The sequence below is a fragment of the Heloderma suspectum genome, chromosome 1 (assembly GCF_057233095.1).
Source record: "Heloderma suspectum isolate Gila_16-S chromosome 1, 16-S_ref, whole genome shotgun sequence".
Lineage (NCBI taxonomy): Eukaryota > Metazoa > Chordata > Lepidosauria > Squamata > Helodermatidae > Heloderma > Heloderma suspectum.
In genome coordinates this window covers 403,128,613-403,141,218 of record NC_139458.1, presented here as the reverse complement: position 1 = coordinate 403,141,218, position 12,606 = coordinate 403,128,613, and the positions used below count along the sequence as shown (strand labels likewise).

General features: G+C 40.8%; 1 protein-coding gene across 1 annotated transcript in view; it reads right to left on the bottom strand.

Moving 5' to 3' along the window:
- LPGAT1 (lysophosphatidylglycerol acyltransferase 1) overlaps positions 1-12,606 on the bottom strand; it is an 82,296-nt gene that overhangs the window by 51,973 nt on the left and 17,717 nt on the right. The window lies entirely within an intron of this gene.

The window sequence follows — 12,606 nt, the reverse complement described above, 5'->3', positions numbered from 1 at the left end:
CCACTTATTTAAAATACAAGCCAACGACCATTATACGGCAATTTAAATTGGTATACAGGCAACGTTATTTCCTTAAGCATGACAGAACTAGTCTTATTTTTCAGCAATACAACTCATGTACATTCAAGAGACATTCTAGCAGACCACATTAATTTATAACTTTAAAAGAATAAGCATGAAAAAAAAAGTTTGGACCAGTTAGAACTGAAATGAAGTTGGAGGGAAACAGTCTCAAATTATCTTAAGCTCAAATTTGCTTACAAAAGTTCAAATTTTTAAAGGTTGTCACAGAGAGGAAGGCCGGGATCTCTTCTCGATCATCCTAGAATGCAGGACACAGAATAATGGGCTCAAGTTACAGGAAGCCAGATTCCGGCTGAACATCAAGAGAAACTTCCGGACTGTTAGAGCAATATGACAATGGAACCAATTACCTAGGGAGGTAGTGGGCTCTCCCACACTGGAGGCATTCAAGATGAGGCTGGACAGCCATCTGTCGGGGATGCTCTGACTTGGATTCCTGCATTGAGCAGGGGGTTGGACTCGATGGTCTTATAGGCCCCTTCCAACCCTACTATTCTATGATACTATGAAATTTAAATCCTCCTTAATCGATTTCCCCCTACAACATACCATCATGGCTGCTGTTAAATTTAGAGACTATAGGAAAAAATGTGTACATACTACTGGATTTAACAAGTTGATACTTAACTTGAAATTTATCCACGTTTATTATTAAACTTATATATTGTACAGGGAATCAAAATCTCAACAATGGGGGATACAAGAAAGAAACAGAGGGAAGGGTAGTGAGAATGAGGCAAGAGTCAAGAGTTAACAGATGTCAGCAAATGTGAGCAAGTGCAATTAAGGTACTTCAGACTTCAATCAAGGTAAAGCATAAGGAGTTATGATAAAGACTTCCCAGAAAAGGAGAGTTTTGAGAGAGAGTTTGAAGAAAGAAAGAAAGAAAGAAAGAAAGAAAGAAAGAAAGAAAGAAAGAAAGACCGGCCATGCATAAATATTCTAGGAGACAACTCCAAGCATTAGCAGCAGCAAAAGAGGAGACATTTAAGGGAGCAAGTGACTTTAGGGCAACAGATGACTGTAGAATTGGAGGGAACATTTTGTTTCCAGGGGTATAACAGGAAAAAATAGTTTGTTCTTGATGCAGAATGGTTTGAGTAGACAGTGTCAGAAATCAGGGCTGGCGTAGCACCTGGCATCCTTGGGCAACTACCAGGCCACTGTGCTCTGGCAGAGCCCACTGCTGATGACTACCCTGGGGCCCTCCTCAGGTTTTTTTTCTGGCCCTAATTCCAAGCAGTGTCAGGCAACTGGATCTAGTCATCCTTTTAATTTTCCACAATGCTCCTGACCTAGCTTTCCTCTGGGGCATTGTGTGAAATGTAAAGGGTGGCTAGGACCAGCCCAGTGTTGCTACTGCAGCCAGGTAAGCCCACAAGGGCCCAATGACAGAGGAAGGGGCCACCAGGATATTTTGGCAAGGGCCCCCACCTCTCAAATCTGACCCTGGCAAGGATTCAAGGAGGGACATCACCTGGTCTGAGTGATATGACAGGTGACTCAACAAGAGTTTTAAAAGATCAAGTGTCCTTTCTAAAGTGAACTGTGAAAACGCTTAAAGTTCGAAAAGCCAAATTCAAATTTTGAACAAAATTTCAGTGCAGCACTATACTGGATACACTTTCTCCACCAAATTCAAAATTATATTCCAGACAGGGTCACCCTATAGCAATATTTTTGAGTCCAAGAAGGAAAATGCCAAATTATCCGTATCTAATTTCTGAAATGTTTCAGCCTATACTTTCAGTAGGATAAATACAAGTTATCTTCAAAATCATGCTAACATTAATGTAGGATATCATGCTAACATTAATGTAGGATAGCAGTAACAGTTGGAGAACATACCAGCTGTGAGAGAAAAAAATGATCACAAAATTGAGAAGAGCATTTTAAAACTTTAACATTTCAAACAAGCAGAAATTGGTATTCTGATGTCAGGGTGGAAACTGAGCCAATAGAACCCCAGAGCAGTTCTGATTCTGAGGAGGAACAGCAATCCGTGGGAGAGGAGCCAGCTCATCCCTCACAGGCACAACAGCTGGCAGAGATTCCTCCTGCTGGCATTCCTGGGATAGATAGTGACCCTGGCAATGAGAAAGTGTGGGAGGGGGGCTTGCTAGTCGCTCGATGCAGAGAGCGACGAGCAATGGAGGGCACGGAAAGGAGGCATAGCGCCCGTTTAGCACGCAAGCAACGGCCGCGTCCCGTGGACCCAAGGGAAAGAGGGAGGATCTCTCCCTAGCCCATAAGTTCAGGGTCTTCAAGTTATTCTCCTTCAAACGGGGACCAACTGCCTACCCGGAGCATAGGCTACTCTGCTGTTCATTGCTTAGTCGCTGGTGATCAGCATCTGAAAGAGTCATTAAGTTGTAAAAGGATTAAAGCCTTGAAAAGAATCCTTTCGTCTGTGTCTTGAGTTGGCTATTGGAGTGTACTGAAAGAAGCAGCTAGGGCGCTCCTGACATCTGATACCAAAGCCAAGAATTTAAATGCACTGGTGAATGAGAAAGGTTATGTGTGAGCCCTGTCAATGTCTATTTGTTTGGCTGCTACACTCCTGATGACTGATAGTGATGGTGGTTGTTTTTATACCTTTAGGCATGGAAAGAAGCACAAAACAACTCTTAAACTATGTTTATTTTCCTTGCTCCAGGAGTCTGAAAGGTCAAAAGGTCACTTGTGAGCATGAAAATACTGAAGGGAGGATTTGACCATAGGAACACAATGAATTTGAAAGTCAGACAAATTATATATAGTTCCTGTGATTCCATACAGTTTGCTAGCACTATGTTTCCCTCCTATTATTTAGGACATTATTGTGGATAAATATCCTTATTGGATTTGAAGAAGTGGACTCTGGTCCACAAAAACTTATGCCATAATAAATGCGCAAGTCTTTAAGGTGACTCTGAAGTTAATTAACCTATGATTTTCTGGATTCTAGTCCACAAAAGCTTATGCCATAATAAATGTGTAAGTCTTTAAGGTGAGTCTGAAGTTAACCCATGATTTTCTGTAGCGCATGCTGTGTGCACTCTGCAGCCGTTTTGAACACGCAAACACTGATTAGGCCAATCGGATGTTGCTATGTGATGTACGAACATGGACATTATGTTAATTGTGAGTTAAACAACCCACAGCTAACCTACAATTAGTAGACCTTGTTTACACATAATGACAACCCAGACTATGGGTTGTTGTTATGTGCAAACCCAGCACTATGGTTTAACTATGGGTTGTTAACCACAAACAACCCAGGAAGAGAACCCATAGTTTGTTGTTGGGTTGCAAACTCTGTGTTGTTCATAGTTAACAATCCACAGTTAAACCATAGTACAGGATTTGCATGTAACAATTCAACAACCACCCAGAATTCAGCAACAACCCATTCTCTGGGTTGTCGTTACGTGCGAACAAGGTCATTGTTCCCAGGTTCATATGTCACACAACAACCTGTATATTCAAAAAGGCTGCAGAATGTGCCTGGCACGTACTGTGGCAAATTGTGGGTTAATTAATTAACCCACGATTTGCTGCTGTTATGTATAAACAGGCCCATTGAAGTGCTTCACTGTGAAATGGCTAAGGAGCATCCTGTGGTAAAGAGTTTAGGGAGGTCCTGAACAAGTACAAATATTTCTGTAACAACTTCCTCCTGTCTCACTGTTAAAGATGACACCAAATAATAAAGTACGCTAAAGAGAAAAAATGAACTTTGCCTGCTGCAAAAAATATATACTATCTGTGCATGGCTAAACATGCACAGACAACAACTATTATGTAAGACATTCAGATTGCTCCATGCACCTTAAAGCATTCACAGCAGAGCCAAGATAGAAAAGTGGATCTGTAAAGCAAAGAACATTTAAAAGTATTAATGATTTAAAAGCCCCAATAGGAGAGGTGAGTCCCATTTCCAACCAGGTTAATAAAGCTGTTTCTACCTTATTTTCCTACCTGCAATCTCTAGGTTACTACTTGCACTCAAAACTGAGAGCCAAACTTGATGAGATAGCTGGAGATCCATGATTAGATCTCCCACTTCTTAAAAGCAGTGGGTATGTGTGTGGGAGGGTGGGGGTGGGGTAAGAACTCGGGCTGCAGCACTGCAGTTGTTAAACTCTTTCAGCTGCACATGCCTGTACATTTTTACCCACAGGGTAAACAGCATGGGGGGGGGGGAATGATGTGCACATGGTATTAAATCCCTCCTCCCCAGTGAAGCAACCCCAACACAATCTTCCCAAGTTTGGCCTTGAACTTTTCTAAAACTGACTGAGTTGGAAAGTGATTCACTCCAGTCATGTGTACTCTGTACTCTAGGTAGGGCAAACTCCAGTCTCCAGATACCTGAAACCTAACTCACTACATCATGTTACAAATGTCTGCCTTGGGCAATTTTTGTGCTACTTCTATCTAGTTGGACTTTCATCCTCCCACCCACCTTCAAAGTTCTACTATTTTATTACAAATGTAGGCTAAGGGTTTCAGAAGAATGTCTACCATTGCTAACTGCCTGGAAACCTATAATAAATCTAGCTTTTTTTCTGTAGTCGAGAGGAAATAAGAACACAATATGAAGCTGACTTCCACAAAACTCCCTAGCTCTTAAGATTGATTTGCTATGCACAAAGAGAAGTAAACTCCCAAGAAGAACCTAAGTATGTTTGTTCATTCCCTCATATAATTTCTTCAATGAATGTGCTTTCTATTCTTCTGTTTAATTTTCTCCTGCTTTGTTCTTTCTGAGAAGGAACTTACACTGTGCAGGAAGCAGAAATACATGTTCCTTTTTAAAAAGAGGAACCCAGCAATTTGAACTGGCTATGGAGATAGCCATAGCAGTACACATAAAATTCTGTGCATAATTACCAGTACACGCGTGCGTGCGCACGCACACAGTCTCTGTTGATGTAAAAAATATTTCTGCTTGGATATTGGAGCAGCCTAATGGATGTTACATATTACAATGTGTATAATACATAATACACATTGAGTTGCAGAAACACTAGACCAGAACATAATGAAAATAATGCCAAGGGAGGTTAAGTCGAATTTCTGCTGTCCTTCCACTGGCAGGCAAAGATGTTTTATTCAAGCAGTGCCTTTGGCATATAAGCTAGTCTGTTGGGTGGTGTTTTTATTATGTTACTATTGTGTTTTTCCACAGTGTGTGCAGAATACAAAAGGGCACTTATGCCCCTGCCAATTCTCGCGACCCCCCCCCCCCCACTGCTTGCGCAATGGTGATTCAGTGCTTCTGGGGCAACCGGAAATGAGCAGAAACACTTGTTTCTGGAAGGAGAAAGGTCAAATCCAACATATTTTGAACAAAAATACTCACGTATCTACAAGGGTTGCATAAAATAAAGCTTCCAACCCTAGCCATGTGCTTTCTAGAACTGACTCAAGACATCTCTACTATTCCTTCAAGAAATGAAATAAAACAACCCCAGCTAACATGTACAGTTTATCTGTGATCTCAAGACTCAAGAGCAGCTGATGAAGAGTAAAAGCTACTGATAAAAGGCAGCAAGATAATGGCACTAAATCCAATCCTGGCCTTTCCAGGATCAAGGCAATTTCTTCTAACCACAATGATCTATGTTAGCATTTCAATACAGCAGCACAAAAAAGTGTGCAATGTGAAAAGTTTGGCTGCATGCAGACTCTAAAATCTACAGCTACATTTCATAACTATTACCAGCCAGAGTTTATATCATGTAAAAGTTTCAGATCAGTAGAGCGCTCTTTGCTACTATAGCGCATGGGAGACAGATAACTGATAAAGCTCCAACTTCAATACAGAAGTATGATAATTCAAACTACCTAGAACTCTTCATGAAGAAATTGGGAGGGTCGAAGTTGCAAGTAATTTCTTTAGAGCAGATTCTAACATTTCTTTCCCGGCATCTCCTCCACTCTCAGCTAAACTTCTTCTGTGTGTGTGTGTGTGTGTTTTAATGTAAGACATATAACCTTTTCTAAACTGCCAAAAGCATCATCCCACAGAGAAATAGGACAGAAAATATCAGACTGAGAAACTAAATTCTGCTAGCACAAGAGAAACCAAAACCACAGCAACCTCTCCTCTACAGTACAATAAAATTTCAGTTGAAAAAGGACTTCTTTGCATGCCAGATCCACGTGTGAATCACTTCCAATTGGCAGCAACAACCTACGGACACCCCAATTTGTAGGTTGTTAGTGTGATGTCTGAACCCGGACACTTTGGTTTGTTCATGGGTTAAACAACCCAAAGCTAACCGATGGTTTGTTCTTAAGTTAACTTTGCGTTGTTTAACACATGAACAACCTACAAATGGAGCATTTGCAGGCTGTTGTTGCAACCTGGAAGCAGCTTGTGCACAGTGGGCTTCATGTGTGAACAGCTCCATAGTTACTATGGGTCAAAGATCTCACAGTGTTTCTATTTTTACTTTAAAGGAACTGCAAGGGAGGGCTTCAATTTTGATCACAATGACAGTAATGGAAGAGAACTTCTCAGCTCCCCATGCAATTTCCCCCCACCTGTAACCACCTCCCCAAGCTGGAATTAGTCCCATAGTGGGAAATACTTGATTTTGTGTAGTTTGGCTCAATGTGCCAAACTGTCAAGATCTCAAATGGTCCTATAACGTATCTCCAATGAGCAAGCATTTTTTCTTCGCTGGGCCAAGGAGTTTCAGCTAGGGAGGGGAATAAGCAGACTGGGGATTACTGACAGCCTGCGCTGTAGCTACAGATGCTGGGGAATCCCAAAAGCATCACTTTTGTCCACAAAACATAGATGTTTTACCTTTAAAAGAATGCAGCAATAAAACACTAAGGATTGCATCCAGTGCTAGTTGAACTTAAGTAATTCATTTCAATGGATCTACTCTATGTAGGACTAACACTGGATACAGCCCTATATTACTTTTATGTTAGTAGTTAAAAGCTGCTGGAATAGGGAAAAGGAAGTGACCAGATTCAAGCAACACAGCAATAACCCTCCCCTCTATACCTCAAGCTTTTGCTCACACATAAAGTACAAGAAACTAACAAATGTTCTTACAGGTTCAGATACAGAAACGGGATTTTCTTTAATGTAGTACTTAAGAATGCAACAGGGAAGCTCTGCTAAGAACACATCATTACAGGTTTGACGTAGCTCATGTTATGAATATGGCGGCGACAAATTATATAACTAAACTTGGCTCTATTTCATTGCTAGTCTCAACTCTGCACTGTCCTTTCACACTATTATTATTGCCTGAACGTTGGCAGTTAGCATCCATATGCTTCACTTGTATAAAGTTACAACACTCCTACATAAAAATTAGTCTCCATTACAGCCCTTGTTGAGCAGGTAACATCTTTGAAAGATGTTACAGGAAAACATGCAGTAAACTGCAGAATTTAACCATTCAGTACACGCAGATCCTGCTCTAACACCATTGCAAGATGGCTAGAACAAGGAGTGTTGGTAACTTTGTTTTAGTAAGTTCATAATGATATGAGGATTGTGTGTGTTCTGAGAACAAATTCTTCAGTCTTCCTTTTGTGAATTAAGAAAAAGCCTTTTAAAACTGTGAGCGAACAAGATTCAAAACTCAATGCTATGGCTACAATCCAGAAAGCTACACATACAGTTAAATTCTACTGTGAATCATGGAAGGCAAAGAACTGTGAGAGCAATCAATTCTATAACCACGAGCTAAGCCCCAGCTGTACAAACAGTGGTCACATGGGGACTTTTTGCATTGTGAAGACCTGTTCTATAGGACACAACCTGCTCTCCTCACAGTACAGGTTCTCTGGATTGTATCCAATGTCTTTTGTTCCTCAAAGTAGAGTCCAAACAGCCAAGTTACTAAAATTCAGGGAGAATTCATGTGCAATTAATGTTGAAACCCAAGAAGAAACATAACTAAATGTACAGCAGTATCATATCTAAAGCATCTTTCTCCTCTAGCTGATTAATACTGAATGCTGGCTATCATTTAATAAGAACCTTTTTGAAATGAAGTGTTTCCCCTTGCCCAAGATCAAACATTTTATGTCAGCAGATACTTGAGAAGATTTCTGTTATGCTTTAATGTGGTTAAAACTCAAGTTAGAAATATCATTTATATGTAGTGTTGAAACTGAACTGGTTGCAGGGAAAACACTTCAGTACAAATGTTTCTTGTACAAACTAACTGACCCCCACCCTGCATATGACTGTCTAAGTGATTCAGTTTTTTTTCCCCTGAATAATGTGTTTCCCTAAAGACAGAAAATAGTGTGTGGACTAGGCACGTTTTAGGTGCGTGTGTGTGTGGGAGGGGTATTTTTATTGTTTGGGTTTGGGCTGCTTCTTTCTTGAAAAGGACCCTGACAAGTCCCTTGAGGATTAAATAGAGTTGCACCTTGGTAGACTCAACGGTGTATGGGATGGCTGCAGTTAGGGTGTTAAAAGAAACATACTCTCTGAGAAGTAAGCATATCAGTACACACATTGGCTTTAGCAAAGCACTTTTTGCTGTTCGTTTTAAGGGCCGCTCAACTGACACAGACTGGTAGAGTTACATTCCTATAGCATGCTGTGAAAAGATGGATGGGTACCTTCATCAGGGTGGGAATGTCTATTTCTTTTTGGAACATGCTAAACAAAGAAATCAATCCAGAAAAGAAATGGAAAGAACAAGTTTAACGGATAGCTACTGATGTTGAATGAAAAAGTATTTGTAGACTTCTCCCAATCCCTAAACTGTGGGCAGGCTTCCAGAAATTAGCACTTCCAACCTAGATTCACTACTGGTTACTTTGGCACTGAAATCTCCACAGACACACTTCATGTAAGTTACAAAACATCATACTATGGCAGGCTACGAGGGTCTCTTTCACATTAATTTAGTGATTTAAATCTACAACCAAAGTTCTATTAAGCTTCAAAGAACTAAATAGTATTTTTTTAAAAAAACACAACACCTAGAATTAAAGGTTTAACAACATCCCACAAAAAGGACAAAAACTTTGAAAAGGTTTATTTATATGAAGTACAATCTGCAGAAATCATAATCCCAGTACTTCTTGTTTCATGATATAGGAGCTCAAGAAGTGGCAATGACAGAACTGTTTGCTTCTAATAAGAAAACACAAACAAACATGACCCTTTACAACTGAAAGAAAAAACAGCTGCGAATTGTGACAACCCCCCTCAGAGAATCTGCCAGTCTAGATCCACCCTGACACAGTCAAACAAGAATGATCACTCAGTCATTGCCAACAGCCTATAAAAACTGTGGTTTTGCAATGGTGCTAAACCCATTAAAATTATTTATTGCCCATACATTTCCTGAAGCAGGAGAGCATGGTGTACGTAGCTGCAGCAGAGCTGACCAAAAGTAAGGTTCCTACCTTTGATTTCATGCTTTTCTGGATTTATGCCCTGCTGGCTGGATGCACCTGATCTCATCTGATCTTGGAAGCTAAGCAGGGTCAGCCCTAGTTAGTACTTGGATGGGAGTCTGCCTGGGAATCAGGCTTCCTGCACTGAGCAGAGGGTTGGACTCAATGGACTTGTAGGCCCCTTCCAACCCTATGATTCTAAATCTGTGTGCAGAAGCAGACTTTTATGTATCTATCACTTACTGAATCAAGAACTGTGGGGTAAAATGAATGCATACTTATCCTTGCACCTCAGTAAGAAAGCTTGTCTATCCATGCTACACTGCAGTGTGCATCCCCCTCCACATTCTGGTACAACTAGTCCACAATCTGGTACTAGTCACATGTAAATACCATTTTTAAACTAGAACTGAATATGGTTGTTCAAACGTAATGCCTGTCAGCGTGATCCAGATTCATCGTCTATAAACCCATCATCTGCACAGAAGATGTGGCTTAAGATGGAGAGGAAATGCTGGAAAGAAAAGTGCTCAGCCAAAGCAGGACATTCCTGCTTTCTCCCATCCTGAGATAAAGCATGTGAATCAATAGCAGAGGGAAACTGTAAACGTGAGTTTTAAGGTGATGTATGTGGCAGTGAGGCCAAGGAGAACATTTCCTGTGCTAGAAATCATTTTCCTTTCTGGCTTTCACCCTCCACTCACAACCATGACTTCACTTTATCCTTCACTTTATCCTTTATCCTCCACACTTGGGTCCCAGGTCCTCCCTCTTCTGGATCATGCATTCAATTCTAAATATTGGGTTTTTAAATTAAGAATATACAAGCAGGTGACAAACTATAGAACTTCATACACTATAATCCATTTTTAGAAAGTAAATACATATCTGCTTGATGAAGGTGCCTGAAATAATTCTGGATTTTGGTTAACATAGTTATGGAAGTCCCACAAGATACTGGGCAGTTTGCATGTCACGCTGGGGTTGCTGGCTATCAAGGGAAAATCCAGCCACCCACCCCGCATCAGATCGCCAAATGGAATTAATTTTCTGAGTCCTTATGAGCATGATAACACGTTCACAAACCCTTTAAAAATGCTTTTCCAATTGTGCTTGTGTGCAGGAATGCCTGTCTGATATTTAGCTCAGCATACCACTATCCCCCTCTTGTCAATGTCCTGGTCAATTACAACCTCCATTCCTGCAGGTCCCTTGCTAATAAACACTTTTTTCAAAAAAGCTGATTCACAAGTCCCACCCCCACCCCAGGACCTTATCTCCTGCAGCCACCAGCTACTTTCAGCTCCCCACCCCGCCATGAGATCACAAAAAGGAAATCATTTTTCAAGCAATTATGAACATGGTTCAGCAGCTTTTAAAATATGTTTTGGAGTCTTGTGCTCTGATATTTAGTCAAGCCTATCTGTATCCCCCTCTTATCAATGTCTTCTACTTTAGGACTCCCTTTGCTAGCGAACACCTTAAAAAAAAAAGCTGCTTCACATTACACGGAAGTAAGAACATCCGCCCCCCCAAAGCACGTTCTCTCTCGCAGCCGCCAACCATTTTTAGCTCCCTCGCTTTGTTCTTGTCACTTCCCTCCACTGGTCTCCATTGCTAGCTGTCATATATATGCTAAACATACACAAATGTCATGGCAAAGCAGTAACATGGAAGGGAAAGTTGCGCAAAAATCAAGGCAGAGAAGCAAAAACGGAGGGGGAAATTGTGCAAATCTTATGGCAGAGAAGCAAAATGGAGGGGAAATTTAAGCAAGTTTCCTAGCAGCGGCGATTTGCCCCTGTGCACTTGCATAGGACTGAATTTTGTAAAAGCTGTGAAAGTGTTCAGGACACCCTCTGGTGTCCTTTCTTCTCTATTGTTAGGAGCATGAGGCAGAAGACACTGCGACGGGATGAGTGAGGATGGCAGCACCATTAGGGAGATCGCAAGGAGCAGCAGAGGTTTTCACCAGTCTTACCAGGCAGCTCTGCAACCATTCCCAACAACCCACGATGAAGTCAGGTTAACACAACATGACAACCCATCATGGATGATCAGCGGGTTGTCACATCATGAGATCCAGGTCATTGTCAAGATTTTATTTGCTCTGATGCTCTGCCTCTACTGCTTTAACATGAATGGTTTGATCCAAAGAGGTTCAAACAGACTGCACTCATCCCCACCTCTCTTCCCTACTGAAGCTGCCTTGCCCCCCAAAATCTGCTCAAGTGGCTCTATAAAATGGTAAGGGACATGGGGATGCAGCTGGAGTGGTGAAAATTAATCAAATCGAGGGGCATATTGTGAGAGTGGAAATGCTTTTCCACACATGCACAGCATCTTTGGATCCAACGCAAACACAATTTAGTTCATTTGTCCAAATACTGCTCATTATGGAACATAAATGTTTCATGTAGCTAATGGTAACTGACATTATGTTCTATATAACTTTGTAAAAAAACTAATATAGTTTGCTCCATAGTTTTCGAACAGTAGCTTCCTCTGTCTTTAAATGAATTTTCTGTTGCAGCTATCACTTCCTTTAAAAAAAAAATAAAAAATGAACCAATGGCCTCTTGCCCAGGGATCCAGAAACATCTAGCTTACATGGCTTTAAATAATTAGACAGATTCATATGAAATGGTGACCAGTGTCAATAGCTCATGGCAGACCTAAATGGAACCTCTAAGTCCAGGAGCAGTATACCTCTGAATACAAAATGCTGACAACAAACAGGAAAGGGCTCCTGCCTTTATGTCCTGCTTTAAGCTTTCCAGAAGCATATGGCTGGCCATCGTTTCAAACAGAAAGCTAGACTAGATGGCCCCTTGGTCTGATCAGCAAAATTATTATGTTCTTACTCTGCAACTAATTCTGGAGGAGAGACAGCTGGGTAAGGCATGGATTAGTTTGGGCAGTGTTTATTTTATTTTATTTATTTATTTATTTATTTCAATTCTATACCGCCCAATAGCCGAAGCTCACTGGGCGGTTCACAAAAACTAAAACCAAACAACACACAATAAAACAATTTAAAATATATAGAACATTAAAACCACAATATAACAATACAACCACAATAAAACCTAACAGCAGTACAGAAGTTTAAAATACAGATTTAAAACAGCAAAGATAAAAATT